Source organism: Pistacia vera, unplaced genomic scaffold (assembly GCF_008641045.1).
Source record: "Pistacia vera cultivar Batoury unplaced genomic scaffold, PisVer_v2 Contig35, whole genome shotgun sequence".
Taxonomy (NCBI): domain Eukaryota; kingdom Viridiplantae; phylum Streptophyta; class Magnoliopsida; order Sapindales; family Anacardiaceae; genus Pistacia; species Pistacia vera.
The window spans coordinates 161211-169488 of NW_022196168.1; positions in this window are offsets into that span (position 1 = coordinate 161211).

Genomic DNA, 8278 nt, shown 5'->3' on the forward strand with positions numbered 1-8278 from the left:
TATAAAATTCATGCACCATTGTCTTGTCCCAAACTCGGCCATTAGGTGTTTTGCTTGTTCAAATCTAAAAGAAGGATTCTCCTGTTTTATTTTTTTTTTTTTATTTTTTTTTTTTTGGAAATCTTAAAGAAGAATTCTATCTTCTACGATGTTCTTTAATGATTGATAACAAGAAAATTTATGTAGATATAAAGTCAAAGATTTTGTTTGACATTTTAAAACTTTTTAGGTTAATGTAATTAATTCTTAAAAACTTATTTTTGATTAAGACATAATCATATGAAAACTCGTGACTTTTTAACATGAGATTTTTTTAGTTGAGCCTTGAAATTATGTTGAAAACAATGGTTAACCTAAATTAACATCACAACCATGTTTATTATATAATAATTAATTTCAATAATTGATATTAATCAAAATGTAATTTTTTTTTATATTTTTTTTTAAGATTTATGAATCAAGTTTATGTATACCTCAATTAATCTCTCAAGATCTTAAAACTACTAATCAGATACGAGTTCCAGTGGTCACTCTTATTAGCAATCGTTGAGACTCGAGTTTGAGAGACCATGTTAGATCCTTCTCTCACTCCTTTACCTTTAAGGAAACTCGAACTTAAAGTCATGTTAGATCATTCTTTTGTTCTTTAACCGTTGTATTATTGTGATTTATTATGCCTCAAAAGTCACGCCTATGTCAGCTCATTTAATGTCTTCTTGTACCAGTTGCCAAGCCCATATCTCCAAAGATATTCTCACCAACCATATCTCCTTTCAAGAAATGAATGGACGAGAGCCTTCTATGTGTCAAGGCAACTTGCAAAACACTCATTACATTGAGTGTTTTGGTGTATAAATTGGCACTCCTCTTTCCGAATAAGGGGGCTGTGCTGAGATTTGAGCTTCATTTCATTCTTTCTCTGCAAACACTGTATTTTTTCATCTTTGTATGCCTTACGGGCAAAATCATAGAAATGGTCAATAAGCAATAAAATAACAGTGGATGTAAGAGTCGCTTGTTGAGCATCCGAACCACTATAAAAATCCCTCTTGCCAATCTTTTATTTATTTTTCTGCAAAATATATAATCTCAGTTCTATATTCAAATCTCATGGATCCATCACGTGTGTCTCTAGAGTCAGCTCAGCGTTTTCCACGTGCGAGCCGTTAGCGTCCAAAATCAAACATAAACATAATTAAATATATATTACTAATTACACGCGTAACACGAACCGCACGCTTATAAAGAACCGGATGATTTTCACTTCTAGAAAAAGAAAAACGCATCGTTTTGCACGTGTTTCCCGCCATCATCGCTTCTTCATTCATCTCTCAGGTCTCATGTCATCCCATCGGCCACAATACAAACAGTATGATTAATCGTACAGGTGTCCAAGAGAAAATAAAAAACACGTGAAGTAAACAAGCGGAAGGACAATAAAGTAAATAAAGTTGAAAAGAAGGGCAAAAAGGAAGGAAGAGAAGCGAAGACTTTGATTCGAAAGGGTAGAAAGTGTCCACGTCGCCCACTTTACTTTAAAACCTCGTACCCCTGCCGACAATTTACACGTATTACATTCATATCCTATCAACTTTTACTTTATTTTATTATTTTTTATTTATAAATATCTTTGTATCCTCATCCACTTGCTTCAACTAAAGTTTCCTTTTTATTTTTTTTAACTAATTATAGGTATTGGGTATGACTACTAGCTGGCTTTTTAGGTTTGGAGTAACTCAAAAGGGAAGTTTGATCAAGTCTAAAGAAAGAATATTTTGTTTTTATTATTAATTTAAAAGCAATATATTTGTATGGTTCTAGATTTTTTTTTTTTTTTTTTTTTCTTCTTGTAACAGGGTATTTCGATAGTTTACATGCACGTTTTTAGGGCATGGCATAACTTTCGGTGATCATCTTTATTAGCTTTTTCTTGTAATCAGGGTATTTTGGTAATTTGTATACACTTTTTCAGGATATATCTTCATATGACCATCCTATTAACAACCTCTTCAAAGTATATTTTTCAATAGTCATCCATATTAGCAACATCTTTAAGGTATATTTTCCCGTGAACATTCTTATTAGCAACCTCTTCAAGGTAGTAGTGGATTCAGAAATTGTTGTTAGAGTATACCAAAATAAAAACTAATTATACATTAATATTTTTGTTAAGGTGGACCAAAATCTAAAAACTATATATGTTAGTATTTTTTTTTTTTTTAAGTTGAGGACCCACCCAAAACTTGGTTGGATCCGCCCCTGCTTCAAGGTATACTTTTCAGTGGTCATCTTTTTTAGCAATCGAAGAAACTCGAACTCAAAATCTCTTAAGTAACACGTTTAAGAGTCTTTGTTCAATCATATGACCACCCCAGAAGCAGTTTTTGTAGATTGTATTTGTGTATGGTAATCCAAATTTTAATTTCTTTTTTCTTATTAAGCTTTTTGTGTTTCTGTTTAGGGTTATACATGAGGTATTGATTCTAGTACGTTTGTCAAGTGTATTTTTGTGTTTTACAAGGAGGGAATTTGATTTAATAATAGATTTATATGGAGATTTATTAAAAGTAAATTGTTCTATGCTGATGGGGGACCAGGGTATCACATATAATAACCCTAATCCATGAATAATCTAATAAGATATGGTATTTGATTTTCTCATAACTAATTGAGAATATAAATTACGTACTTGAGTTGAATTTACTCTTGAAATTCTACACGTATGGTTTTTTTCGAAAAAAATAGTCTGATTTGACTTCATTTTAATGTTTTAACTTAATATTTCTCAATTTTCAACGATTTATTGAATTATTATATGACATAATGTGTCTACACCATGAACAGTTGTTAGCCCTACCAATGATATATTCCTTACTTTTAAAATTTTACTTTTTCATACTTCACTTTTTTGGATTTAAGCCTTTCTTTTTTATTGATATTTTAAAATATATACAAATAATTTAAGTATGAAAAATTAATTAATTTTTATCTAACAACTCTAATTTTTCTTTGGTTGAATTCCTTCAATACACTCTAATTTAAAAATATTTATTTTGTCGCCCTACCATGTTGAATCTTATTCTTAACAGACAATATAATAAAATCACCAATCCAACAAATAAATTAAACAACTATTAAAAAAGACAACTATTTATTTCACATAATATTTAAATGATTAATTAACCCTTTTTTATTTCTAATTTAATATAAAGTAAGGGCATATTATGATCTAAGCGATGACGTTTTGTGGAGTATGTGTGCCGCACTCTCCATGTACGGTCACATCACCAAGCTCCACTCTCTTACCATTTTTAAATTACTTTTTTAGTGTACACGCGCTTAAAAGCTCGTGTGTATACCCAATAAATGAATGTTTACTTTTCAATTTGCCCACGTCACCTTATCGTGGTTTATAAAGGGAATTTCATGTGAACGTGGCGGAGCATGGTTCGCTGGAATACAAAGAAAGTTGATATATGATAGTAATTGTATAAATTATTTATAGGAAGTCTCTGGTTCACGACATCAAAATTTTGGTTATATAAGTTGAACAGAAGATTTGAGCTGACAATAAATAATTTAATTTTTCATTAAAATTAATTAATTCAAAGTTTTAAATTAAATTATGAAATTATACTATTTCCTTGATCTAAAGTCAACTTATAAGTTTGATCAAATTATAATCTTATCAAGTCTACTGATCTTTAATATAATATTAATTAATTTTTTCATGACACTAAATAGTCATCTGTATTTAAATTTTGAATAATTCCACACTTAATCATGAAATGTAATGCAAAACTTACTAGCAATAAACTAATTGAACAACCACCACTCGATGCTCTGATAGTAAAAAAAAAAAAAAAAAGATTCCATAAGTTTTTGAGTTAAAGTCTTCACAGGTCATAATAGGGGTAGCCACTGAGGGGCTTACCCGATCGTCAACTTTCATGACCTCGAAGGATTAGTCGAAACGCGTGTAAACTGGCCCAAACACCTATAATAATAAAAAAAAAAAACTAATTAAACTATATCTAGATGATTAAGTGAGTCGATAGAGACTCTTGTGTGTATTATTCAAGAAGTCTTGAATTCAAATTCTTCATTGGTTGATAATAAGGGTAATTATTAAAATTTTTATCTAGTCAGTAGTTCTAAGGTCTCAAATAATTAGTTGAAGTCAAACACTCTTGACCATTAAAAAAAAAATTGAAATAAAATACATTTAAGAGGAGTCATAGTCAAAAGAAACATTAAAGAAATATCATTTTCTCCACTTAGAAGATAACCATTATGTATAATTACAATAATAAATAAATAAATAAATAATGTAATTATCAAATAAATAGTCAAAAATATTGTGGTGTTGCTTATATTACTATAGGAGGAAATGGGAATATAATATAGAGATTTTTTAAGGTACAAGATTACCCTAAGAGGAAAAGTCTATGTAGGAGGAAGGAAAAAATAAATAAAAAAGATTCTTTGCTCTTCTGTCTTATCTAATCTTAACCAATAATCAATCAATCACTCAAATGAACGTTCCAGATTTCCCCACTTTGTTTATCATCACTTTCCATTGATTGGTTTGATTGAAAATGATTGAAAATGAATATTTCACTAAGAATCATTTCCTGTAAATTTTTTTTCTCAGCGTTGATATAACAGTTCATAATTAATTAATAAGATCTACGGGAATAAATCAATTATAAATTATCTCGTTGATATTGTAAGATAAAATTTATAGGAGAAGATATTGGTATCAGTTAACAAAAATATGTCTCCATTAAGGTTTCTCTCTCTCCTATCCATCGTTGATCTTTTCTTCACCGTGGGACTGGTGGTTGCCTTCATGTTAAATTACTAAAATACTCCTTACATAAATGTTTTATTATTTTATTTTATTTATGTGGTTTATATGTTCCTCTCCTTATTGCATTTATATCAAGAATAATAAATTTCAGTTCACCAACTAAATGAAAATAAAATTTAAGAATATTAATTTATATATATATATATATATTTTTTTTTTTTTTTTGTTTGGTTGATAAGTTTAGCTTTATAGTTTGCATTTTTCCATCTAACATTAGATATGGTATTGACATTTTAGTGTACGGAGAAAAGATGCCAAATCAATCAACATACTTACCTTTTCGTTAAGGAAGATCAATATTTATTTATTATATTAAATCTATGGCAAGTACACAAAAATGGTGATTACAAACAATTGCAACATGTCAAAAGTTAGCCACCAAACATTAAACTTTTTTCATTCTTCTTCGCGTTGGATCTATAATCTACCTTTTTCTTTATCAAATTTGACTTATTGTCCTTATACTCTAAAATCTTATTTTCCTTTCTCCTAAACTTTTTCTTTTTTTTTCCCACTCTCGTGCTAATATACTGTCGTTGTACAAAATTTTAATTAACTATTTATTAAACCATCATTAAATAGTTAAACGGTAAACTAAGATTCTTAAATGTATTATTTAAGAGATTTTAAATTTAATTAATTTTAGAGGCTTATTAAAAAATAAACAAATTATTTTTTTTTTTTTGGGTTGGGTTGGGTTGGGTTGGATTGGGTTGGGGGGTCATGGAATGATGGGTGAAGAATTGACAAGAGGGACAAAAATGTAATTTCAGACGCTGCATTTTTGTGGTCCAAAGGTGCCATTAACTTTTTGTGCCTTTTGATTGAAGGGAAGAGACGGTCTGGCTTATCAGACACGTGGTCAGGCTTATCAGACACGTGATTCTCTTCTTTGGCTCTAGAAATTCTATGATATATCCGCTCACTCCTTAAATAGAAAAAAACAATTCTGACAATAAAAAATCAAAACCATATCATGATTCATCACGGATGATGTTCTGATCAAATAAATCAGGCCTATCAAAATCACTCCACGATAGTTAGGTATAATAATTTAATGTCTAAGTGAGACACCAAATCATCCCCCCTTCTTCTGGACCATCCAGGACACGTCAGTCATAAATTTCAGGTACAAGACAAATCCCGCGAAATAAAATACCCACTCATTTATTCGTTTTTTTCTCTGTCCTTTTCCGTCATTTACTTGCGATTAAGGAAATATCACATGCATTTACAAATTGCTGCTGCAAGTTGCAACGTACCGTTTGAAGCCACGTTACCGACTTCTGTGTGGGTACCAATTTTAGGTACAACAGGCGGCCCCAGCCGTTGGATTTTCCGTTTTTGTTGTGATCATCACACGACAGGGTGGTCCTTTAGATTGGAAAGTGCTATTTTTGGTATAGTCAACGTTGTCCACCATGATTTTGTAGATTAGGCCATGATCTCTCCGTCGATTTCTTTTCATCTGTTATTGGACGCCACGTGGATCAGCTAAACCTAACATGGGACCAATTGTTAAAAAGGAATGTGGTCACGGTTGTTCACGATTATTACCTGCTCTAGACTCCGGCATTATAACATATGATTTTTATGTGAGAAATCAAAATCACACAAACAAGTAGCGCGTAGATTGGTGACCGCCCGCCGACCAAGTTGAACGCCGCATGTGATGTTCACTTTTAGGCAAACGAAATTCAAATACGATGTTTTGAAAATCAGTTCGTCGCCGTTTTCACTTATATGTTTTCTAATAAGTATTAATTAAATTACTTTTAGGTATTTAGGCGATGTGCTTGAAACTATTTGGTGTATTACTTAAGAGGTCATGAGTTCGAATCTAAATAGTCATTTGAGGTTTACTTGATCAGTAAATTTAAAACACCGAGAGTAGAGTCGTCTCAAGAACATTTGTAACCTTTTGTAAAAGTTACTTTGGAAGTTTTCTAATAATATAAGCATATATTAAAAAAATTATTTTAAATTTATTTTTCTCGCCTTTTAATATGCAAAATCACTAGGAGAGATAAACAACGATTAACGGGCTAACGGGGTTAGGTTGGTGGGGGCAAATGCTGGAGAAGCGATGGGTGGTGAAATAGGTGATTTTCAATGCTAGGATTGACCGAAAAAGACTTGAGAAGTCGCAGCCCAAAAGGTATCGGTGGCCAGTGATCGGCGGAGTAAACAGATGCGGTATAATAGGGGTTTTGGTGAGAAGGCAAAGGGGAGGAAAATGGTGGTGTTGGGGAAGGCCGACGATGCCAAGTACATGCCGAAAAGGCCGAAAATTGTTGGCACATGCGGTGGAGCTAGGTTGCGAGATTCGTAAAAAATGGCCCAAATCGAGGGTTATTAAGGCTAGGAAAACACATGGAAAATGATAAAGTGATGGTTCTGGTTGATTTTGGTGAAAAAAATCGACTAGAATTAGCTCCAAACGGCTGGCAACGGAAGAGAGGTGAAAATGATTTATGTGAATGTCAAATTTTAGGATTGAATTGGGGGTGAGTAATTTGAGATATATAAATGGTTATTTTAGCCTTTCATTGTTAGAAGAAATTAAATGTGTTAATTTATGGGTGTAAATTAGAATATATGAAACTAAAGGTATAAACTTGCTATTTTGTTAAACTTTGGATGAGAATAATGTAAAAAGTTTATAATAAATTTGGACATTTTTGGTTTTTTTTTGGAGTCCCTTGAATTGGCTTAGATAAAAAATTATACACTATTTTTATTTTTGTAATATATTAAAAAAAATTATAAAAAATTTGGCCTTATTTTTGGGGGGCCCTAGGCAGGTGCCTCACCTGCCTATCCCTTGAGTGAGCCCTATTCAAAAGACTAATTGAAGTGCATGTAAATTAATATGGACACACCCGAATACCCAAAAAAAAAAAAAAAATATATTAATTAGATCAATTCCTCCATGCATTAAGTCATAATCAATTAGTTTGACTTGTTAATTAATTAAATATAAATTATGAACTTAATCATAATATTAATCTCTGCTTCATTGGCACTAAGTAATGATGTTTAAAAGGAAAAGAAATAGAAATAGAAAAAGAAAAAAAGAAAAAGAAGAAGAATTTTGGGTGAAGCAAGAAAGAGTGACTAATAATAATGATAGCTTAACAGTTAAAACGTCTCCGTCTCTTTAGTCTTTACCCTTTAGGCCCATTGAGGTGGAGTCCTAGTATTACCACTTTTACTTTATTAATTAATATCTATTTTTTTTTAATATCTTACACTTACATCCCTCTATCTCTATCAAACAAACAAACTACAACCTAGACTACTACCACTTTTAATTTATTAATTAATATCCTTTATTTTTTTTAATTTCTTACACTTACATCCCTCTATCAAACAAACATACGACTATAACTATTTATCTTCCTT